Raw genomic sequence first — 26,522 nt, 5'->3', positions numbered from 1 at the left:
TTTTTAATATTTAAAAATAAGAGAATATAAGATTTTCTTTCATCTCGAATAAAAAAATCTGTAATTTCTTTTTAATTATAGTTATAATATTTTAATTATAATTATAATACAATATTTATTATATATATTTGCAACAATGCTATGAATTATTCCCTTTTTATATAATGATAAGACGTTTTATTACATCTACTATGTAGGACGAATTTCTAAAATAATCAAACAGATGTTTCCATAAAAATTTGTTCATATAAAGTGAGACATATTATGAACAATTTTTGGAATGAAGCTGTGATGGAGATTGCAATTTCAAATTAATTTTTTTAAATGGTACTTTATATTTCTTTTGTTTATAATGCTATAATACAGGGTGGTCACTGAAAAACTGAAGGGTTTGAAAAAGTCATAACTTGTTCATTTTCAATCTCTTTTATTTGTGAACAGGAAAATGATGGTCATTTGAGGGATGCTATTTTTCACGTATAATACTGAAAAAGATCTATTAATTATATTTCCAAATAAAATATTTAGAAAATTTTGAAACACGTGTTTTTAAAGGTTACTTTTGTTTTATACTATTCAGCTTTCCAGTGGCTACTCTGTATATGTTGAGATGAATTTAACTACCTCCTACATCAAGTCACTTAGTGTAATATAAAGTCATAAAGTAGCGGATACTTATAAAGTTCGGTAAACATGCATGTATAGTACATCATAGTAAAACAGATTAAATATTATACTTCGATTCAACTCATTACATAGAGTATTTGAATTTAATTATTTAGTAAAAAAAAACACATAGAGACATTTTATTTCTTAATATCATTAATACTTCTTAATAATTCTTCTCCTAATAATGTTTAACCCTTTCACGAGTACAGTCGAACATATACCGAAGAAAAATTTGTAGAAACAATCTTATGCAAGCAATATGACACGTAGTAAAAAGAAAATTCCAAGATTATGTTAGTAAAATTAGGAAATAATTCAACGATATATACGATACGTATGATAAACGATATTGCAGATATGAGCCGTGGTGGCGCTAGTGAGTTAAAGGCAAAATCGTCTTAGGACTGTCGAAACGCTCACTCGTGAAAAAGTTAATATTATCATCTTAATATTATCCGATATTTTTTAAAAAATATTTGCAATAACAGATTAAAATTCACCTTGTTCAATGTTTAATTTAATCATGCTCTTAGTATGTTCAAATGTAATAACAAAAACGTTTATATAAAAATCTACGTAATTATTTAAAAATTATTTAAATTTGATATTAAAACAAACCTTTGTCTTTTGCATTCAAGTGGTACCAAGCTTGAGCCCCGGATCCATGGGGCGTTCATCCACCCCCTCTGATTGCCTTGACATTCTTCTCGATGATTTCCTTGGTCTTCCTTTATTACCTGCCACCTTCAGTGGTTGTTCATCACGAAGAAGTAGCTCTGTTGAGGAAAAATTATTCGTATATACGGTATGAAATCCATTTAAATAAATTTCTAGTAATCACACAACCAATATTGCTTTAATATCATAGAAAATCTAATTTTTCTCGTGACATGAAAATCGTAGAAAATTATTTTACGAGTTGTCACTACTATACTATAATATTTATTATACATATAATAATTACTACTAACGCAGTATACTACTATACTACGTACAACTATTAACGTCAGGTATTCTTTTAACCAGTTATTTATAAAAAGTGATGAATAAATATTCAAAATATTTTATTTATCTGACTTTAAATATATTTTACAATTTTCGCATGGAGATATTTGAAATTAAAATGTTACTAGTTTAAATATAATGGTATTAAAATGCCAATTGTCTCAATTTTAATAGAATAAAAACATTTCAACGTAACAAACTTTGTAAAATACTCCAGTAAATTTAAAAAATCATAGTACACATACAATTCTTTCGAGATGAATGATACAAATCTTCAATTTTTTTCGATTTGTTTCGTCTTTTAATACAATTTATTTTCGTTTGAAGCTCATTTGCCATATCAACGACGTTATCGTGTACACTCTGCTGGACTCATTTCTGTATCGTGTTACGAGAAGGTGTTGATTTAAATAAAGCAGCCCATGATAGGATTCCTCGAGGGTCCTTCTACAAATCGTGCGATGATATAATTGCCCACCGTTACGAAGCTCTCTGCTTCTGGTTCGTACATTCAAATTTATTACAAATCTATCAAACGTATCTCGACAAACGATGAATCTTGGTGCTTTAATAAATTTCTAACGAAGGAAGTAAAATCTGTTATAATTTGCAATGAATGAATCGTTTTCTTCAGTGAAAGTGGTTATTCGCGTAATAAACATCTATAATAATCGAAATAAATGAGATATTGAACACGAATACCAAAAAATTTACGTATACATCCCTCCGCTGCCTTCGTAAATCAAAAAGTATCATTAATTAAATAATTAATTAATAATTAATTAAAAATAATTATCAAAAATAATAAAGAGGGTAAGGATTTAAATGCACATTATGAACATAATAATACAGGATGTCTCAAAAAAGTGTATACACACTTTGCATGATTATAAAAACAGTATATATTTAGATGGATTACAGATTATGGTGGTAGCACTTTAAAATATATTTACGTTTTTCAAAGTCTAGTCTAAAATCTGCCATTATTTTAAATGGGCTGTACCTAGAAAAGAAACATTAAATTAGAAAGAATAAGGTATTGAAGTATGTATACGTTTCTTTAGGACACCCTGTATTCTCACAAGAAATTGCACTGTTTTTATTCTATTACTAATAATTCTATTGCACTGACGTATAATAACACTGCCTTTGTTTCTGTCATATAGACTAACAAATTTTATTTTATCCCCAGTTTGGACATTTTCATAAATTAAGCAGAATATTCGACATATTTTCTAAACTAATTAACACAATTTTTAATTATTTTTATTTTGTTTCTAATATGTATTTTATGCATATATAATGTTTAATTTTATTTTACAGGATTTATTGTTCGCAGTCTCGAGAAAGAAAGAGGAAGAAAATTATTTCAATGTTTACACCTGTTATATGAGTGAAGAAACAATTACTAATTCGGTGAATGATTAAATCATAGTTTCTTGAAAGGGAACTGAAAAGAACGGAAATCGAGTGGAAGGAATAACTCGATAATAATCGCAGCAAGTCAGAGAGAAATAAGAAAGCTGAATTAATTTCAGCAAAATGCATCGAGTATAATTATCACAGTAAATAAACAGAGATTTAAATCACTGCCAATAAAATGATAAATTGTTCGTATCGTTCATCGTGTGAAACAATTTCAAAGCAACAAAAAAACATAAAATAACTACACATATTTATTATAAAAATGAATTTATTGTAGAAAATAGGATTGCTAGAAAAACTTAATTTCTATAATTCAACTAAATAATTGTTCAACAATTTTTTAAATAACGCTGTCCAAAAAATTTTAACTCATTCTCTAATCTGTAATAACCAATAAGTAATTCTCGTAGAGCTTACTTTGATAAAACTAAAAAGTATTCGAAATATAACATTTAAACAATTATAATGAAACAGAAAGGACAACACGAAACTATATATATATTAAAAAAAATGAAACAAATGAACAATAAAAACTTAACAAACTTAAGCTCTCTGCTTCTGGTTCGTACATTCAAATTTATTACAAATCTATCAAACGTATCTCGACAAACGATGAATCTTGGTGCTTTAATAAATTTCTAACGAAGGAAGTAAAATCTGTTATAATTTGCAATGAATGAATCGTTTTCTTCAGTGAAAGTGGTTATTCGCGTAATAAACATCTATAATAATCGAAATAAATGAGATATTGAACACGAATACCAAAAAATTTACGTATACATCCCTCCGCTGCCTTCGTAAATCAAAAAGTATCATTAATTAAATAATTAATTAATAATTAATTAAAAATAATTATCAAAAATAATAAAGAGGGTAAGGATTTAAATGCACATTATGAACATAATAATACAGGATGTCTCAAAAAAGTGTATACACACTTTGCATGATTATAAAAACAGTATATATTTAGATGGATTACAGATTATGGTGGTAGCACTTTAAAATATATTTACGTTTTTCAAAGTCTAGTCTAAAATCTGCCATTATTTTAAATGGGCTGTACCTAGAAAAGAAACATTAAATTAGAAAGAATAAGGTATTGAAGTATGTATACGTTTCTTTAGGACACCCTGTATTCTCACAAGAAATTGCACTGTTTTTATTCTATTACTAATAATTCTATTGCACTGACGTATAATAACACTGCCTTTGTTTCTGTCATATAGACTAACAAATTTTATTTTATCCCCAGTTTGGACATTTTCATAAATTAAGCAGAATATTCGACATATTTTCTAAACTAATTAACACAATTTTTAATTATTTTTATTTTGTTTCTAATATGTATTTTATGCATATATAATGTTTAATTTTATTTTACAGGATTTATTGTTCGCAGTCTCGAGAAAGAAAGAGGAAGAAAATTATTTCAATGTTTACACCTGTTATATGAGTGAAGAAACAATTACTAATTCGGTGAATGATTAAATCATAGTTTCTTGAAAGGGAACTGAAAAGAACGGAAATCGAGTGGAAGGAATAACTCGATAATAATCGCAGCAAGTCAGAGAGAAATAAGAAAGCTGAATTAATTTCAGCAAAATGCATCGAGTATAATTATCACAGTAAATAAACAGAGATTTAAATCACTGCCAATAAAATGATAAATTGTTCGTATCGTTCATCGTGTGAAACAATTTCAAAGCAACAAAAAAAGATAAAATAACTACACATATTTATTATAAAAATGAATTTATTGTAGAAAATAGGATTGCTAGAAAAACTTAATTTCTATAATTCAACTAAATAATTGTTCAACAATTTTTTAAATAACGCTGTCCAAAAAATTTTAACTCATTCTCTAATCTGTAATAACCAATAAGTAATTCTCGTAGAGCTTACTTTGATAAAACTAAAAAGTATTCGAAATATAACATTTAAACAATTATAATGAAACAGAAAGGACAACACGAAACTATATATATATTAAAAAAAATGAAACAAATGAACAATAAAAACTTAACAAACTTAACAAGTAGATTAAATTTAATTTTCATGAAATATTTTTTAAATATATAAAATTACAATAAATATTATATTAAAATAAAATACCAAAATTTCATTCTTAAGAATGAAAGCAGTGACACAATAAATCAGCATTTTATCCAAAATTAAACTGAGAAAAAGTTTAAACAATTAAAACAATTGAAATAAAAATAATTAAAAATTGTTATACAAAATTTTATAAATAAAATTGTACAAAATTGTTATACAAAATTTTACAAAATTATTATACAAAAATTTACAAAGTTATTACACAAAATTTTACAAATAAAATTCTACAAAATTAATATACAAAATTTACAAAATTATTATACAAAATTTTACAAATAGAATTTTATAAAATTGTTATACAAAATTTTACAAATAAAATTTTACAAAATTAATTTTACAAATTTAATTTTAATTTAGTAAATTCTAAGTTTATTGTTATTTTACTATTGTTCCCTAGAAACATGTTTTTCCCAATAAGTAGATTCAATTTTTAAGGACGAAAGCTAGGAATGTGTATCATAAATCGATATTTTTCGAAGAAAATTCTAAATGTTAGTTCGGAGGAATAATTTCTATAAACGGATTAAAAAATTCCATCGTTAGGTTCTCTTTTTCGTTCGTCGTGTTTTATCAAAGTCCCAACAAGTTTTTGTCTAGGTGGCTAGAAGCGACTTTCGCGACAAAAGAATTAACAGAGCTACATGTCGATTCCAACGCTCATCCACTGTATCGGAAATATCGTTTGTTGCCCGTATACGGCTTTGAAGGGGACACCGATACTCTCGGCCTTTCCATTTCGACAATAACACTGCTCCATGTCGTTTGGCATAAACGAATAACCAACGATTTTTCCTATGAAGCATTCAAGCTCGAAATAATAGCCATTTTCGAATTTTAAAATTACTTCGGGCACTGAAATTCGAGATAATAGCGAGTTCTAAATTTCAAAATTACTTTGAAGATTAAAATTCGAGATATCGAGTCCACCAATTTTTAAAATTACTTCGAGGATTTAGATTTGAGAGAAAACTCGCAGAAAATGTAAAAAATCGAAATAATAGTGATTTCCAAATTTCGAAATTAATTTGAAGATTAAAATTCGGAATATTACAGTCTTCCAATTTTTAAAGTTACTTCGAGGACTGAAATTCGAGATAATAGCGAGTTCCACATCTCAAAATTACTTTGAAAATTAAAATTTGAAATAATAGCGAGTTCTAGTTTTCAAAATTACTTTGAAGATTAAAATTCGAAATATTAAGGTTTTCCAATTTTTAAAATTAGGTTCAAAAATAAGATTTGAGGATTCTCACACGAAGCGTGAAAATTCGAAATAGCAACGATTTTTAAATTTTGCAGTTAGTTTTAACAATAACAAAGTTTTTCAGATTTTGTTACAAAATTTGAAATTTCTAAGCAACAACAATTTCCAAACCCTAAACCTGAGATCTAATCTTTTCGTACCAAAAATTATGTTTCTAATTTTTCCAGAAGACGCACAAATTCGAAATAATAACTTTTAAATTCTATCATTTTATTTCAAACATAATTACGATTGATTACAATACATTTTCATTACAAATTCCTTTTGATTTTCAGAGTATCATGTACACGAGATGTAACGAAATAGGTAACTCAACTCGACAGCAGGTAATTGCGAAGATAAATGAAAAGTTTGTAAGAAAAATTCTTTTGAATGAAATATCGTTGTATCTTCAAAAAATTGAATTCGAAGATTCCTCAAATATGCATTCGTATGCTATATTTAAATATCTTTTTAAATCAAATGTACATGGTGTTACCCTTTGCACTAACCCACAGTCGCCATTTTAGCGATATTTGATCTATTTACTATAGTATAGTGAGAATACAATTTTACTTTATTGGATATGGTAAATAGATCCATTAATATTTTATTATTTATTTTGCTATACTGTAGGTGAGTGGTTACATAATCAGGTTCTAAAGATGGATGTTAATTAATATACGCAATTTGAAATAAGTCAATAATGTGTGGAATGAAAATGCAGAATAATTCCATGTCCTAATTTATACACGATTTATTATTTACTATTTTAAAAATAATTATGGCAGAAAATCTTTGAATTGTTATTTTTCTGCAATGAAAGAATTACTGACTGCGAAGGCTTAAATAAAATAATAAAAATCGTTTATAGAGAAATGATTTGGAATACAATCCTTTATAAACAATCCTTTATAATGGTTTGTATCAATCACAGAAATAAAAGGAAAATATAAATTGGGTATGAAACAAGAAATACAATATTTTTAATTTTTAAACTTTTTTAATTTTTAAAATATTTTAAAATTTATTTTAAATTTATTTTTTAATTGATCATTTATTTTTTAACATTTTTCAGTCTTCTGAAAAATAATGTATCTACATTGAGATACTACATTTTTGACACATTCAAACTAAGATGAATCAAAGGAAACAGGGTGTCAAATCTGGATTTCTAGATCCATATAGGATTACAAAAGGGTTTTTTCTACTTTTTATTTTTCAATACTAATTTTTATTAATTTTCTCCTCATTTTATCTATATATTTCTTATATCATATTCATTAGATGCATTATATAATATATTCATTATATATCATATAATGTATTCATTTTATGTATTTAATTAAACTCAATTTAAATTTAATTTATGTATTTAATTTTATTTTTCAATTCTAATTTTTATTAATTTTCTCCTCACTTTATCTATATATTTCTTATATCATATTCATTAGATGCATTATATAATATATTCATTATATACCATATAATGTATTCATTTTATGTATTTAATTAAACTCAATTTAAATTTAATTTATGTATTTAATTTTATTTTTCAATTATAATTTTTATTAATTTTCTCCTCACTTTATCTATATATTTCTTATATCATATTCATTAGATGCATTATATAATATATTCATTATATATCATATACTGTACTCATTTTATGTATTTCTTTTTCATTTTTGCTTCATAGTATTTATTTCTATTTGTTTTATGTATTTAATTAAACATAGTTGCATTGTATATCAAAATAAGGAACGATAGTCAAGGTTCTTGTGATAAAGGTCTACTTGATGAACATTCCTCGACGTTAGACCTCGAACTACTTCTGTTGCCCTCGAGAATCCTGTTCAGGGCCAAACGTATTATGAAATCGCGTTAAACGTCTTATTTTTTATTGCATTCCTAAGACTAATGAGATTGGAATGTATTATTTACTATTCATCAGGCAGAAAATACTCCTTCATTTCGAAAAATTTGAAAAAAGGTAGAGAATATTTTTAACATGACTGAAAACTGTTACTTATGAATCATAATAATAATAAGTAAATAAATGATAAAAGTAATAATAAAATAAATAATAAAAGTGCTATTTTAGAATCACAATATGATAGTATTAGTATCGAAATTTTTGATTTTGTTCATTAGGAAGAAAATATTCCTTTATTCTCGAAAAATTTAAGAAAAACTGGCGAGAATTTTAATAATGAAATTGAAAATTGTTAAATATATTAATAAATGTTAAATACGTTATTTTACAATTGTGATATGATAGTATTAGCATCGAAATTTTTTTATTTTGTCTATTAAAAGCAAATTCCTAATTTTCCAAAAATTTAAAAAAGGGGAGAATTTTTTTAATGAAATTGGAAAGTGTTAAATATGTCATTTTACAATCGTGATATGATAGTATTAGTATCAAAATTTTTTATTTTGTTCATTAGGAAGAAAATATTCCTTTATTTTCAAAAAATTTGAAAAAAAGGAGGAAAGAATTTTTTTAACGAAATTGGAAAGTATTAAATATGTTATTTTAGTATTACGATATAATAGTATTAAAATCTTTTAGTTTATTCATTACAAAGAGAATACTACTTTATTGTGGAAAAATTTGCAAAAGAGGAGAGTATTTTTTTAACTAAATTGAAAAGTGTTATTTTGGAATTATTTTATTTTGTTCCCTTTCTGAAATAGATAAAATTGTATGGGGAATGTCCCTGCTTGCGTCATCACGTTTTCGATTATAGGAAAAAGTAATGAATAGTGGTAGGATTTATGAGGATAGATATTATAGTTGCCGAATCACTTTTGTTAAGACCGTATCTTTTCAGATAGCACGATCATTGTTATTGGTCGAAATAAAGACACGTACTTTCATTCACTTATTTATTATGGTATTTTATTGATTAAGAAATTATGTATGCTAGTTATTATAAACATAGTTTGAGTAAAAAACATGAAAGAAATGATTTTATCACTCATTTTGCATGAAATAAAACTATTTTCATTGCAGTTAATGCAAAATTGAAAATATAATAAAATTAAATTGTTTTAACTTCTTTTCTTTAATTTATTTTTCTTCATTTTTTAATTTCAGCAATTCTATGCAATTTAACAATTTTAACCATTTCATGCAATTCATGAATTATATCAATTATGTACAATTAAGACATTTTATATAATTCTTAAATTTTTTCATAATTTTGAGTAATTAAAAAACTTCTGTAATTTTATGAATTGCTCGCAGCATAGTAATTTCATGCAATTTTAACATTTTACCAATTTTATGCAACTTCAAAACGTTAGCAATTTTATCTCGCATAATTTGTAAATTTCAACTGCTCGTTAATTTTTAAATAATTAAAAAATTCGTGTGACTATAAATTTCACAAAATATATACAATCTTATGCAAGAATTTTGTATGGTTCTCAACTTTTACCAATTTCGAGCAACTCCACAATTTCGACAATTTTGCACGTTTCCCAAATGCCATCAATTTCGTAAAATCATAAAGAACAGGTTTCATCAGCTCACTATCAGCATCGTTATTAAAACGGTATAAAGGCGTATAAAACGGCATAAAGTCATATATAAAACATAACACGTATTAACACAAACTGGCCCGATAAAGTCAACAGGTAATTCCTCGAAGGAAAGAAATTAAGCGAGATTATAGCGAGCCGTAAATATCTGAGATTTCGAGCGAGTAACTGGCCTTCCAGTTTACCCCTTCATTGATTTTGACGATCGAAACGATATGTGGTCCCTAATTTAAAAGCGGAACGTTAAAAATAAACCATCGACCGCTTCGCATAATGAGTCGTTAACAAGATTTATGATATTTTTCAGGGGAACGGAGAGACCATATCGTCCGCACGAGGAGAGCTTTGCCGCGCGCAGTAGGGACGATCGATGCAGCCACCGGCACAACCAGCCCCCAGATCTGGGGTTCCCCCTCGCGCCATCGCGATCACGCTCGCTCTGTCTTTCCCCATTGCGTCGCTTCGCCACCATTTTCTCCTTACCATCCTACTTCCTATTTTTCCGTCTCCTACCACCGCGCTGTATAAGTGACCCTGCACGTATTACGTGAGTGGGATTTTCTCGCTATTCTTAACACAGCGAGCCAAACATTTTATTACTAGTCATACTCGGTAGTCAAGCATTCTGTGATATTCTTGTGTGATACGTGAAAAATGCGACATATCTAAGCAATAGCATCTAGTTGTGTAACGTGAAATGCGAGATGTTTCGTCGTTCGTACATCAGAGTGTGCTAGCAACTTACTAGTCTTATAAATCTAGTAACTTTTATCAGTGCGTCGCTTATGTATACAAGATTGTATTATGCGACATATCTAGGCAATAGCGTTTAGTTGTGTAACGTTAAAAGTGCGAGATGTTTCGTCATTCGTACATCAGAGTGTGACAGAAACTTACTAGTTTTATAAATCTAGTAATTTTTATCAGTGCGTCGCTTATTTCCGATATTCTGAGGGTATTTTGTAATATATAAACCTATTTTAACAGTTAATTATACACTTGTAACGAAGGTTCACAGTAAGGAAAATAAGAATTTCTTGCTGTTCTTAAGAAGTTACTAGTTTGTGATTCTAGTGATTCTAGTAATTTTAATCAATGCGTCACTTGTTTTTGATATTCTGAGGGTGTTTTGTAATTTATGAAGCCGATTTTAAGAATCAATTGTATAATTATGATAAAGATTTACAGGGAAAACAGTAGCATTTTGTCGCTGTTATTCCGAAGTTACTAGTCCTGTGATTCTAGTAATTTTAATCAGTGCGTCAGTTGTTTCTAATATTCTGAGGCTGCTTTGTAATTTGTGGAGCCGATTTTAACAATTAATTATAGGCTTATAATGAAGATTTACAAGAAAGAAAGTAGCATTTTCTTATTGGTGTTTAAAAATTACTAGCCTTATGATTCTAGTAATTTTAATCAGCGCATTGCTTGTTTCCGATATTCCCAGGCTCCTTTGTGATTTGTAGGATCAAGAATTAATTCTAAGAATTAATAGCATATTTACAGGCAAATTTTTGTAGTAACTTCTTAAAAAGTTACTACTCTTTAAATTTTGGTAATTTTAGTAAATATGACGTTCGCCCTCGATATTTTATATACTCTTGTAATATATAAGGTATTTTATAACTTATGTTGCCTAATTCAACGATAAGTCGTACATTTCAAAATAATGATGAAGGTTCATACTTATGGTTGGAATAAACTATAATTTTCATAAATTATAACATTTTTCCTTAAAACTACATACATTAATATAATTTCATTTGTGTTTGTTCATGATGTATAACGAATGTAAAAACATTGTACCCCACGAGGAAAAACAATTCAAAATTCATCGTATATACATATATTAAATATATCGAAAAACCGTGGTATAAGGTACAATAAGGTTTGCAACAAGTTTGAAACACAGAAACCATTGGAAGGGTAACCAGATCAATTACAGAACTACATGCTTGCCCTGTAATACAGGGTGGGTATTTCGAACAGCTAATGGAATAACATAAAATTCGTTATACCTCCTAAACAAGGATAAATAAGGTACCTTCGTATAAACTTTTCCAATTGCTTTTGAACATATACAATCCCAACCTAACCTAATCAAAAGTAGTCCATTGCTACTTGTACTTTACATACAAAAATCTTTGCTGAATGCAGATATGTACGTTTCTAGAGAATATTACTAAAATTATAATTTATCCCAAATTGGAAAAGAAACACTGACATTATCCTATATTTTATAAATTTCTGTATGCATTTAAAGTTGCAAATGTTGCCTGTGGAACGTCCTGTACATCTTGTCGATCTAATAGTACACTATTGTTATTTATACAGAAACATCTTTATCAAATGTACCGGGTGAGTCATAAGTAATTTACTGGTTCAGATAGTAGATCATATACTTCTTAGAAAATTCCAAATGACTTGGAGTTCGTTTTCGCCATTGTGCTTATCTCATTTTAGAGGATTCAACAGTTCAGAAATAGCAGTTGGCAGGCTCAGATCAAGTACCAGTACAAATTTTTATATAATTGAAATGGAGAGTCAGAAAGTGCATATTCGTCATGTAATACTTCAGGAATTTAAACAATTTAAGGCAACAGTGCTAAGACGACAGCTGGAGAATATGCAGTATATACGGTGAAGGACTAATAACTGATCGGGCAATTAGATAATAGATAAGACTGTAGTCGTATCATTCTCACTCTCGCCACTAGATGGATTCCATGTTCAAGAAGATTCAAGAATTTTCTCACAATTTTAGGGTAAACCCTCGTTTCCTACATATAGAATTTCCAAACTTTCGAATAGTGTCCTCGGTCTAAGACAGGGACTGCTAGGTAGTTCTACTATGCTAGGTATTCCATTAAATTGGAATTGGACTGATGAGTCCCACTAGTAGGCCCAGGATGAAATCCCTTCTTTTTCCTTTCGTTGCTTCTACCACAGCCCCCACATAAGAGGATACCTGCTAATTAACCAATCACAGCAACAGTGGGGGAGCTCCACAAAACCATAATTACTTTTCCAAAACAGTAACACAATTCTTATACATGTCAGAAATATTATTCAACGTGTTAATGCTATTATGCATTTAAACTTGCAAATATCACATGGGACTGCATCCTTTGCATGTTTTGTATGATCAATAGTATTCCACTACTATTTCTACCCTTTATGTATCTTCCATCTTTAGCAGATATAGACAAGGCTGCGCAATTATTTATAGAGAATTGTTAATTATTAAAAATTGAAACACAAAGTGTTAATGTCGTCATACATCTAACACGTTAAACGTCACGCCGGTACCTAGGGACCAGTGCTAAGACTTTCCGTGCAGGCCCCGCCTGTCTAGGCCAATAAGGGCCCGCATGATGGCTAACTGTGGCGCGAACAGAATGGCACGTAAAACCGGCGTGGCGTTTAACGTGTTAACACGTTAAGTGCCCAGCCCATTTTGCTTGCTGTTCCGTTCAGGTCCAGATTCGGTCGTCAGGTGGGCCACCGACGGCGGGCGAAGTGTTCATAAAACTCGGAGATACTATACCAATTATCATAACAGGAATTTCCAAACGTTAGGTCCAAAGATGGCGAAGAATTTAACACCAAAAGTTAGCACCTTTTGGTCCTAGTCTGTGCTGATCCCTGAGGACAGGCCGGGCCCGAACGGGGAAAGTCTAGCGTCGGTCCCCGGGGACCGACGTGACACTTAACGTGTTAAGAGGTCCCAGGACAAAACCCTTTCTCGTGTCCTTGTACCTGCTACCTATCATAGCACGACGGCCAAGAGGCGGCATAGCAAGTTAAGGTTAACAACGTGTTAGCCCTTTGCGCTCGACGATTACTTTAGCTAAAGAAGGGCACAAGTTGAATATTTTGTGAACAGTAAATAAGAAATAATTAATAAGGAAGATACCTCGCACACTGTTACCATTATTTTAAATCTGATATATTAATTAACATCGAGTTTCGAAATTTTATCAAATGACGACTGAAGGGTGCCTCTCGAGTGCAAAGGGTTAATCTAGGGTTACTTGTGCGTGTATCACCCATATTTGACTCCTCTCCTACTAAAACCTTAGTTCCCATCCTCTTCATGCACAGCGTTTGCATTTGTAGGTAGCTCTTTACACTAGAACTATCAGCCCAGTCAAAATGACTGGTCCCAGAATTTTCCTTTTTGTAATCACCGAACACGTACACCTGCTTTAAGAATAAAATTGGTACCAACTCATATTAAGAAAGAAATTTAATCAATATATTCACTCATATTCATCATATAGGCTGAAATTACTATAATCTGAGCACGTTACAGTTAGGTGCCCATTAAAGATCGGTAGTTCTAGTGTTAATTTATGTGTACTGTAGTATACGTGTATATGTGTAACGTATATGTACTGTTTAAAAATATTGAACTAATCGAAATGAACAGGAAATATATACGAAACACGAGTCGAAATGGCACTCGTGTTGCAAAGCACTTTCGTCTGTGAAAAATCTAACGTGCAATGTACTGGCTCGCAGTGCACAGTGATTGGAACAGTGAGTACAGGACTGTTTAAAAATGAAAGAATGGCGTGGAGTTTTCGAACGTGTACAACATTTTCTGAAAGCATGCACTCAGCTGTGTATTGAAATGTACGTTTCGAGTATTTATTGTAGAACGGGATAGAAAAATAACAGTGGACGGCTGTAATTCGACTTTCACTTTTAGGCAAATATTTGCCAGATCTTCTTTGTTCATTTTGTCGATATTTTTACCATCTTCTGTTTGGTCACTTTTTGCTGGAAGGATTTTTCTTCTTTCCTTTGCAATTTAAAAATCAGGTACTATTTTCAGTACCGTTTTAATTGCTTCTTTTTATCACGTTGTTATATTCATTTATGCTCCATTTATTTTATGGCGAAACAACCGTGTTTTTTAACCTTTTATGCTGCACGTATAGAAACTGTTATACATCCTGATGGATAAGACTATATATAGTTATAGCATAATAATAAAGAATAAATAAATAAATATATACATATATTAGAAGTATCTTAAAATAATAATTCTCACATGTAAATTAAAATCGGACACTTTGTATATCATATTGCATGTTATATTAATCGTTATAATAATAATAAAAAGTACTAAAAAACATACTTCAAAGAAACTGTAGTATATAGTAGTTTCAGAGATGCTAGTAACTTTAGTAATTTTCATTTATACATTAAAATTGGACACCTTGTACAATATATATAATCAAACATACGGATACAATGAATACAAACATTAAATTTTACAATTTAATTATTATAATTTACATAATGTATTTTCAAAACTTTATTATTTATTGTATTTTTTATATATACATGAAAACGAATAAAAAATAATTAATTTTAAATAATAAATTTTGCACTCGTAGGTTGCATAATATATAAATATGCAGAGTGCCCCAAAAACGGTTGTACAACCAGAAAGGGGGTGATTCTATATGAAAAACCAAGTGGAAAATAAAGAATAAAATTTTTTCATTTGAAGCTTCGTTTTCGAGAAAATTGGCTGAATATTTACTGAGTACACGTGTACTTAACTAGACCTAAAATGAAACTAGAACATTAATACACGAGTATCGATGGTACAATCAAGGAGGGAGTGATTCTACATGAAGAAACAAATCGAAAATAAGGAATTTTTAAAAATAAAATTTTTTGATTCGAAGCTTCGTTTTGGAGAAAATTGACTTTGAATATGCACTGGTGGTCCATCCGCCTTAACCAAAGCTAAGTGCACGTGCACTCGGTGCATATTCAAAGTCAATTTTCTCGACAACGAAGCTTTAAATGGAAAAATTTTATTCTTTATTTTCGATTTGCTTTTTCATGTAGAATCATCCACTCCTTGATTGTACCACCGATACTCATGTATTGATGGTCTATCTATATAAGCCATAGCTAAGTGCACGCATACTCGGTGAATATTCAAAGTCAATTTTCTCGAAAACGAAGTTTTGAATAAAAAAATTGTATTCCTTTCTCTTCGATTTGTTTCTGCATGTAGAATCACCCTCCTCCCGGTTGTGCTACCGTTGCTGATACACCCTGTATATATGTACATATATGTGCATCTTCTTTTCATAGTTGTACAATCTCTCGTAAATGCTTTACATTTCTCACATCCCTGCTTCCGTTTTAACAGTCTCTGATATTTTACTCTGTATGCCATTACATGCACGTTCTCTTTAATAATTCCACGCCATATCTGAAATCCCCTCCTTTATCATCTCTCTCCAGAGTCTTCTTCCGTGTCTTTTTTCCCGGTATCCTGCATTTTACTCGCGCCTCCTACTTTCTCATCATTCGATTTAACCCACTTCCTCCGCCTATGGTACTCCACGCGATTTATACATTTTCCTTTCATCTACACGTGTAACGTAATTTTCTCTGATCCTTCTCATGGCTTTTCGCACCTTACGTCCTATTCGTGCTGGCTTCTACCCGAAAAATTTTACCTATACAAAATCGAAGGTTAGTAGATTATGATAACAATCATAATTAGGGAAATATAGAAATATAGATCTATGTTATTGTAATTCTGTTCAAAAACAGGAGCTCCTTGTGTATTTTTCTGCGAATAAATGGCATTTATTCAGGAAATGGTTTAAGATAGTACAGTGATGTCTAACTCGCCCAATAATATGGGCTATGAAGTTGCAGCTTTAGGGAGTCTGCAGGCCATGGACTAGAGAGTCTAGGAAAACGAGACGTTAATAAAGAAGAAAAGAATCATTTATGCACATAAGATTCTATGTTTATTTATCTCTTAACGAATTTTCAATAATTGAAAATGTACGAGGAAATTATTTTGGAAATCCCATTTGAAGTTTGCCTCGTCAGTCGCATTGTGAGGTTATGTGCTTTTCGTTAATTGCTTTTTCAATAAAAAGAAGATAAAAGAAGGAGGAAGAACTGCTATTCTACTTCTGGAACAAAAGTAATAACTTTGCTCTCCTTTGTTGAAACTAACCTTAAAATAATTTGTAATTAATTATAAGATTAATTTTACGTGCAATCGTGTAGATATGTGTAACTTCCCAGAAAAATCTGGGCACTTGTATTATATGTTTATAAATATCATCTAGGTATTCTAGAAATACAATTTTATTTATCGATTTGTCGTGTTGCTTTATAAATATTACGTTATTATTGAACAACATCAGCAATATTTATTATGGAACTCCATTGACGTAACTTATATTTGTTTTAAACCTACTCAATATATCTAATGTCTTTAATGTAGGTAATATAGTATACTCAAAATATAGTTTATTAATATACAAACTACACACGAGAAGAATTGTTAATTACACAATTAAAAGATTGTTTAATTTATTTCTAATTTCCTATTTATAATACAAACATATTTAGTATATCAAGGAAAATATTAATTGTAAATTTAATATTGAATTATTACAGTTCATAAAATTATTCTTTAATATGGGAATTTAAAAAAAAGATTTTGACACTAGAATTACGAAATTAGTGAAAGTAACTAGTTCCAGAATTTTTGGTTTTGCAATTGTTGAGAATATACAGCTGCTTTTGAGAATATTAATATTGACTTGTATTGAAACGAAATGCAATTTTATATATATACTATAGTTATATGTATCTAATATAATTGTATAATAATTAAAATGTTATGATAAAAATAATCGGAACACTATAGTTATACACACTTAATTATTTTTATTAAAACACTTTAAATAACTATTATTATGTATATATTCAATTATAAATTGGTATTCTTATCGTTAAAGTATAATTGTAGAACACAACAAAAATTTTTTGGCTACGCCAATGAAACTTTACGTATACTACTAATGCTTAATATTGATAATTCCAATAACGAAAACTAAACGAAAACAAAACTCTGAATTTTTAAATTTTATCCACACATTTGTTCCTTCTCCACATTAAAATTTATATAACAATATATAAATTATCTTCAATAAGATTTTAATACTTGTATAAGCACTACACCAGTGTCGTGCATGCTCCCAGTTTAGTCTAGTTGCAATTCAACTTTTGTCACTAGAAAGTTATTTCTAGGTCTCGGCTTCTAACCTCAACAAAATGTTTCAAGAGGGATATTAAGTAATAAAGATTCGCAAATTCATAAACGTAGCAGTAGAAAATGCTCGTAGCATAAACACGAATAGTTATGTGGCCCTACAATGCATTGTTAAAAAAGGAAACAAAAAGAGAAACAAGAACAGTGTTAAAATAAAAATGTAAGAACGTCTTTTCATATCGCACTCATTGTGAAAATTATTCTCATAGGATGCTGCCTTAAACGCCAAGATATTAAAATCCAGGTCGGAAACATTATTTCTATAAAAGGGAAGCTTAGGTGAGGACTTTCATGAATGTCCCTCTGGTGGCGAATAGGAGAAGATTGCCACGACTGAATTTAAACGAATTACGTGTACTAAACCTACTGTAAATATACATTAAAACAAGTTCGTAAGAAATACAAGAACACATTTTGAAAAAGATTTTTTCGCATGACTGTTTCCACTTAGGCAAATATGTAAATACACAAAGTATTAAAATTTCTTTATGTAACTTTAAGGCAAAGACTTTTATAGCAAATATTCGTGTATCATAAGACCAACGATTTAATATTCTATTGCAACTGCGTTTATGTTTGATGCTTTGAAATTTCCCAATGTTAACTTTTTAGCCATTTACCTTGACATACCATAATAATAATTGGATACATATATATAATTGGATATATCGTCGTTTTTAACTTATATCAATAGTCGATACTCTGATTCCACATATACCTACATGCATCATTTCGAATTGAAACTTTTGATATATCCTGTTCGTCCCTTTTGTCTCGTAATATTATATGATCATACATAACCTATAAATGTGACACTTTAAAACAATATCGAAAATTCCTATGCACTGTATTCACGATTATGTCAGGGAAAATTCTTCTATAACACTATAACCAATCAGATTTGTATTCCTTTCTGCAACTATTTTCTCATTTTTAAACACAGTAGATGAGTAAAATTCCTGAAATTCTTTTATGCAATTTTATAGCAAGAATTTTTGTGTGTCATGTATTTTAATTACTTTATAGTAAATTCATAATAAATGGTTACGTTACCACACTATTGGTATACTATTTATTTGAACTAACCAGTTGTTTGGTCGTTTATGGTGGTTAGGTTAAGTCCTGAAACACAATGCACGCCTTTGAACATGCTAGAAAACCAAGAATGAACTGTAATCATTGTTAAATGAAACATTTTTCTTTGTTTATGCTAAGTATTTTACGGGAAACAATTTTCTGTTCCCTTTGTACACTCACCGTTCGTTTCACGAACATTTCGTTGCAAATACCGTTGCATCATGGCTGGAATTATATGTTACCTTCCTGTCTTGCTTCGTGCTTTTATACACGCTAGACGGTACACGTTCGTGAAAGCGAGTTCGTCATACACAATAGACGAACATCGAGTAAGAGACAGAGAGCCAAGGATCCGTAGGTGGTACAAATTGAGCGCAAGCGTTACTTGTGGTGCTTTCTTGGTTATGTTACGATTAAGGGGAACGTAGCCTAGTCACGCAACTTTATTTATAAACAGTAACGTAGCGACACGTTTCTTCGTGATATTAAGTAATTACCACAGTTCGACCATTTACACTCTTATCATTTACTTTGTTATCGACTCATTATTTCGTTCATGCTTTAGTTATCCAATTATGTTAATACGAATATATGAACAGTCAATCACAAAAATTTTTAGGTATGAACATAATATAACTTAAAGCCCTAAATTTTAAATAAACATACAATAAATATTTTATGTAAGTATCATTTTATCCTAAAATATAATTAATATGGAGTACAATATTTATGGCAACGATGGAAAATGTGTAGTATACAAAATGAAAAATTAAATTGTAAATACGTATGTTTGCATATTTTTATAACCGACTGTAGGTATTTACCATGAAATTTTGTTTCATTCATATGATAAAATACTTTCGATTTGACGTTCTATCGCACAGTTAAAACCTTTCATATTTTTTCAACTTCCAAACAATACTTGATAGTCCTCATACATAACCACAAATCAAATTATTAATATGTACATTAGAAATCCCTGTCTCGTGACAAATAAGTATACATGGGATAATTGAAGAGCTCATTAGAAAAACTGTTTCTTAAAATTGTTTTCGAGAAATTTAATGTTGAAACTATTGTTTTGTAAACCTGTTATAATCACAAAAAGTTTTATAATCGATGTTTATATCTAATATAAATAAACAAATTTTCCTTTCCTGTGCTGAAAATTATACCTAATTCTCTTCAAAGTAATGTATATACACTAAGTGTACCATTCATTCTGCACTAATTTAGGTTCGTGACTGAGAAGGTTCTACTTACTACTTACATGAAATGCCTCAAGGAGAAGTATGTTGCGCATTACACGACATTTCACGTAAGTAGAATCTTCGTCACAATGAATTGGTATTAGCGTAGAAGAAACTAACAACACTCGCTGTAGTTAATGACGAAAACTTTTATGTCTTTTGACGTGCACAAAATTGGACCCATGTACTTTTCAGTTCCAAGTCAAATTACTAACGATGGAGTTTATTCGTTGAGGTTAAGTGTCATTCCTATGTAAGTATATTTCACGTAGTTACGAAATCGATTTAATGGAACTAGTTTTGAAATAATAATATTATAATTATTAAGATCATTAGCTAACTTCTCGATAATTGGTTAACTTTATTGGAAATTTGTATCTTTCTCTTAAATATATTTATCCTGATATACGAGTTAAAACTAACCTGATTTTTTGGTCTTCAAATCACGATCATGTATTCAGATTCTAATGTCTATATAATTTCTCGACTTGTATCGAAAACTTTTACAAGTTTTTACTTCGGAAGTTTGTGACATACTGATTTTCTTCACAAAGTTACATCCTTCTAAAGGTTCCTGATAAAGTATCAGATTAGTCCACACATGTTTCCTCTTTTAAAGACTCTCTAACTTTGCATCAGATTTGTCCTCGTTTTCAATGTTCCTAGCGATTTCATGATGTAGAATATGCGATAGATAAAAAGTAACTGAAATCAGATTAACTCAGAAATTGAGAATAATAAAATTGAATTTGGAACTTTGTTCCTTAATGTTTTTACACTTAACTCGTTATGAATTTCATAAAAATTTGTTACAAACACTTGGGAAACCTTCCTTATTAACATTCTAACATCTTCCCATTTTAGCCACCAGAGGGATTTTAGCTCATCGTAAAATAGTTTCTCGAAAGTCCTCGCCTAACCATGTCTCTCCTATAAATATTGTCTCGAACTTAAACTTTATACAGCTTGTAATTGAGGACTTATTAAGTCACCATTATTTGTAAATATACTAATTTGTAGGTTCTTAAATAAAGAAAAATTGTCTTCTTTTTTCATTATCGATTTTCTTCTCTTTCCTATTATAGTGTGTTAAACTCCAAGTACGCTTATATATTCATAAAAATGAACGTTAAATATGTAGTATTCCTTAAAAAATAATAACCAATTAGCAAAGTACATCATAAAACCAATTACAACAATTGTATACAGTATGGTATAAAACAAATTGCAGATCAAGTAGGAACCTACTTGTTTACTTGTTGAAATCTACGGAGGTACGTTATAACCAATTAATACGAAATAAATTTCATTAGAACAATAATACTATTCATTTCTCAATTGTTACGACTACTTAAGACAATAATAATGATAAAGTCGGAAATTGGCTTCAATCGCATCAAGTATATCTTTACTATGCATATGTTGAATAGACTCTCACATTTTGAAACGACGCCATTTAATTCAAGCATTGTTGGAGATATTGAATGCACAAATGGAATATCGTTCTGTTCTTCTGCTTGCATGTACACACGAAAGCTTGAATAAACGAATTTAGAATATACCTGATGAAGTGAATGCTGAAAAGAGATTAAGTATTTTGCATTCATATGATTCCACTGATATTAATATTTAAGTTGTTCTCTAGATAACGTTGGAGAGGTATTCCAATGACATAATAACAGTCCATTAAATCTATTTGCATATCATTAAACATCATCATTTACGGTAGTCATAATTAACTTAAATTATAATTAATTGTATATAGAAACAACTTTTCAAATTCAAATAAGTTTTCAAATAAAATTTTATAAATCTACACACACTGTACAAGTGGAGCAGAATATACCTAATTTCACTTTAAATCTAAATATAATTACACAACAAATTAGACGTGTTGTTACAAAAATTCTATTACTATATACCATGCTTGGAAATTTTTCAAGAACTAAGAAAGTATTTTAAAATCTAGTTTTTCGTTAGGCAATAACCTCTTAGACGTTTATCTTTTAAGGAAATAACGAAAATTTCAGTGTTTCAAGATTTCGTCATTTCGTGTTTAATAGCAATCAACGTTACCTTATCCTTGAAAGTTAGGGTAACACACACATGGATGATGATAAATTAGTAGAACGAACTTTCATAATTAATGTTGACCGACACATGGTTCCACGATGTTCACTGACAGGGAAAAAGTCTCCAGAACTCAGATGGTACGATAAGACAACCCCCAAAAATGGACTATATTTGTTCCATGTAGAGATCCCTGTGCCACGTGTATTCAAATGTCCATAAATCAGGTGTGTTAAGGTATATGTATTTTGTATAATTTTAAATATATGTATATAACCATTCACATGCTTCTCTGGAAACGAAACACGTATTTCCCATTATTGTTAGCTTCGGATACAACTGATGAGTCATTTATCTACTGAATAAAAATAATTATGTATAATGACATTAATATCATGTATATAACTAAGTTTTTAGTTTTATTGAAATTTGTAATATTTTATTTTAGGTTATAAAAGTTTACCCAACGTTTAATGGTTCCAAGTGGTTCTAAATTCGTGAGACTTCTGAGATCTATACCGATTGATGTTTCTAAACATTTTAAATATATAAAGATTTGTACCGACCGATGGTACAGACCGAATTTTAAAAAGTATGAATCTAATATTTTTCTTGCAAGATTGTTACATGTTTTCAGTGGGGCGTGATATTCAATCATACTGCAGGCCCGCCTGACGGTTATGTGGCGCCCCCCAAGCATGCGGAATATTCCTGTACTTAAATTCACGAGATCTGTCGCACAAAGAGCTCCTTGTCCTAGGAATGTTTAATCTGACATTCATGGAGTCTGTAACGAGTGAGCGACTGTGATTGACGTTGAGATTGGCATGTCCAGAAAATATCGAGTTTCACGATCACTATCATATTTCATGAGGAGTCTTCCTAGAAATACACGTTCCTATGGTTTGTTAAAGCATTTATTTCAAGAGAGGCATTGTTCACTTACAAACTCACATGTAATTTCGTCACGTGTTCTTAATAATTAGTGATATTGTATGTTTCGAACTACAAAGTAGCATGGTCGTAAAATTGGTTAGGCGACAAAGTAAACATATTTCAGTAGCCGAAACAAGCGAAATAACAGATATACGAGCAGATAAGTGTTTGGAATATGTCCAGGACCGTACAAAGGAATCTTTCATCCCGTGTGAATGTATGTATCGTGTGCAACATATAAAAGAAGAAAATTCATACTTATACGAATTATAATTTTTCTTTTTGTTTTTAAATTTGTTACTATTACAAGTAAACGTTTTATTGGAGTTTTCAGCTAATTAACTTACTCCGTGGCATATGTGGATAAAAATATATAAAACTACATATGAACTACATACTATAGATTTAGGAATTTACGCTATGAGAACATAAGGCTGACTACAGTTTATGAAGTATGTATAAATTTTTTAATTTATTATTAATGATGAATTGATACTATGAATTGATTATTATAACAGAAAAATAATTATTATTGTAATCGGTCGATCTTCGATCTTCAGCAGCGGAATTCGAACTGAATTGTCAATTTGACTTCTAATCGAACACATCAAGAGTTCAATAGTGGTTGGTTCGAAATGAGAATGGGGTTGGTGTTGGTCATTAGCACCATGGGTTAGATGAAAAATCGTTGTCCATACTACTCACATTATTGTATCACTCCATATAATTTAATCTTCTTATTTAATTATTAATTATTAAATTAAATAAATAAATAAGTTATTTATTTATTTAATAATTTGTTATTAAATGAAATAATTTTTTGGTTTTTTATTTTATTTTTTAATTTTAACATAAACTTATCTTTGATACAGGTCACAGGTTGCCAACAGAGTCACAATCTATTCTATATTTCAAAATAGTCCTTCCTGGAGGCTTTAAATTTTCATAGCAAGGTTCGCATGGATCGCAGATTTTAAATTTTCAATCGGTGTGTATAATCTATTTATTCCAAGAAATAATCAAGTTCTCCAGCTTCGAAAATGAGAAGTAGCCATCATTCTAATATATTATTATTAGTAGAACCACTATAATATATATAGAAAGCTCTCTTACAAAGGTTCATTGAAGATAGATCGGTGATCTATAGTTCGTCCTTTTTCACGAGAACTTATGTCCAAGAGTTGAAGTCAATACTCATTGTCAGTATTCTGATCGACAATAGTTTGAGTAGCGAGACATACGTAATAGAAGACGATTAATTTGGGCCTAACTTTCAATGTATTATATGTCACCTGTGTATGGTAAGACTTAATACCTACGTTTTCCAAAAATTATTCTTTAGAAAAGGATACCAAGTTCAAACTATATTCAAAATTTAAAATATTTACCCATTGAAATCAAAAAGTGAGTTGATGATTGATCAGAAGAAAGTTATAGGAGTTCTTGTACAGTCGTTAAAGCGTGTCATATTGTGTAACATTAATTATAATTTAGTCATAATTTCATTTAATATATGTGTATCTATTCATATATTAAAAAATTTCCTATTCACTTGCATCTTCCACTACAAAATATGTCTTCAACATCCAAAGTTCGATGTTCAGTTCTACAACTTTATTCTATTTCTATCTTGTTCTATCTTATATCTATCTCAAATGTCTTAACTATTGGTACCTAACTGATGCTTATTCAATCTGTTTGTCCCATCTAACCTGCTCTGACAATAAGTCATGTTCTCATATGCAGGTATTTGGAACACTGGTGTATACGTTCTAACAGAAGCACAGTATCTCTAGGGAGACATTCCTAGGAACAAACATACGGAATATAAAACGGATTACAAAGTAGTAACGCAATTGGAACAAATTGGAGGCATTAACTGTATGGAGATCAATTAGACCCAAACTGAAGGAGAACAATCAAAATGATATAGGAAACTTCAAACGAACTTAGGAATACACTGCACTCCTTCTTGCAATCATTAAGTGTATTTTGGACTTTGCATTTAAAATTCAGAACGTATCTTGGTGCATGTACTACCCAACTAATTACCAGTCTACTTAATTACTACATAAAATCGGCTTCACGAACAGTGTGTCCAACTACACCGATGCCAAAGTCGATACACGTTCTCGAGCTAACTTTGGGAAAAGGAACTGACTGCTGATTTATTAACTTCAAATCGATGATATGGAATTTATAGAATTAATATAGGTACTTTTTACTATTTATTTTACTAATTAATATATTCTTAAAAATAATAATTAATATTCTTTATTATATTTTTGAATTTAATGTTATTGTTGTGTTCACAACTTTATCACTAAACCCAGATTTGATTTAGATTTTGCTGTGAGCATAGTGTAGTATACGTTTATTATAATTCGAATTTTTTAACAGTTGAAGCAGTTGTGTAGTAAAAGATCTTTGAAATATTATAGAAGTTGAATTTATTTCAACAACCTTCTCCAACAGAACATATTATTGATACTATAGATTGCCCCTAATTGTATTCTACATGTAATTATTGTAGGGAATGGGTATACATAATGGTTCTTATGAAATTTTAATTTTGGTTGACGTATTTTACATCATAAAGTAATATTTACTTTACTGTAAAACGGATTCAATTCACATTTCGTCATAACTAATTCAAATAAAATAAACCTTTCTTGAATGTTCTAATATTCGTAGCGTGATACGATATGTGTATACTTCTACGACGCACATATACGTGGCGCTGCAATCGAACTGCATGAATCGTAAATTCCAATTTAACCATCAAAAATATGATTCTTTCACGATAGATTTTCGGCTAAATTAATATTTTACGTATTATCCATGCAATTAATCATTTGTTTGTCGGAAATAAGTGTCATAAACAATATTTATGTTACAAATTGTATTTTATATTTAGGCAATATTTAACCACTTTCTACGTTTTAGGTATTTGTAATATTTTATAGATATCCATCTTAAGTAAATGACAGAAAAGTTCATAGTCATAAATTTTGAAAAGGAAAGACAATTTCATGATATACCCTGAATAGGGTACTGCAGGGTTAAG

At 29.6% G+C, this 26,522-nt stretch overlaps 1 protein-coding gene across 1 annotated transcript in view; it reads right to left on the bottom strand.

Moving 5' to 3' along the window:
- The window catches only part of LOC108549510 (probable G-protein coupled receptor CG31760), a 63,397-nt gene that overhangs the window by 25,380 nt on the left and 11,495 nt on the right, over positions 1 to 26,522 (bottom strand). The window contains exon 2 of the mRNA XM_017902920.1: positions 1,288 to 1,445. The gene's annotated coding sequence lies outside the window, so the exon portion shown is untranslated. The remainder of the gene's footprint in view (positions 1 to 1,287; positions 1,446 to 26,522) is intronic.

Source organism: Eufriesea mexicana, unplaced genomic scaffold (genome assembly GCF_001483705.2).
Source record: "Eufriesea mexicana isolate 0111107269 unplaced genomic scaffold, ASM148370v2 scaffold2087, whole genome shotgun sequence".
Lineage (NCBI taxonomy): Eukaryota > Metazoa > Arthropoda > Insecta > Hymenoptera > Apidae > Eufriesea > Eufriesea mexicana.
The sequence above is the reverse complement of the archived record's forward strand: the minus strand, read 5'-3'. Positions and strand labels throughout refer to the sequence as shown.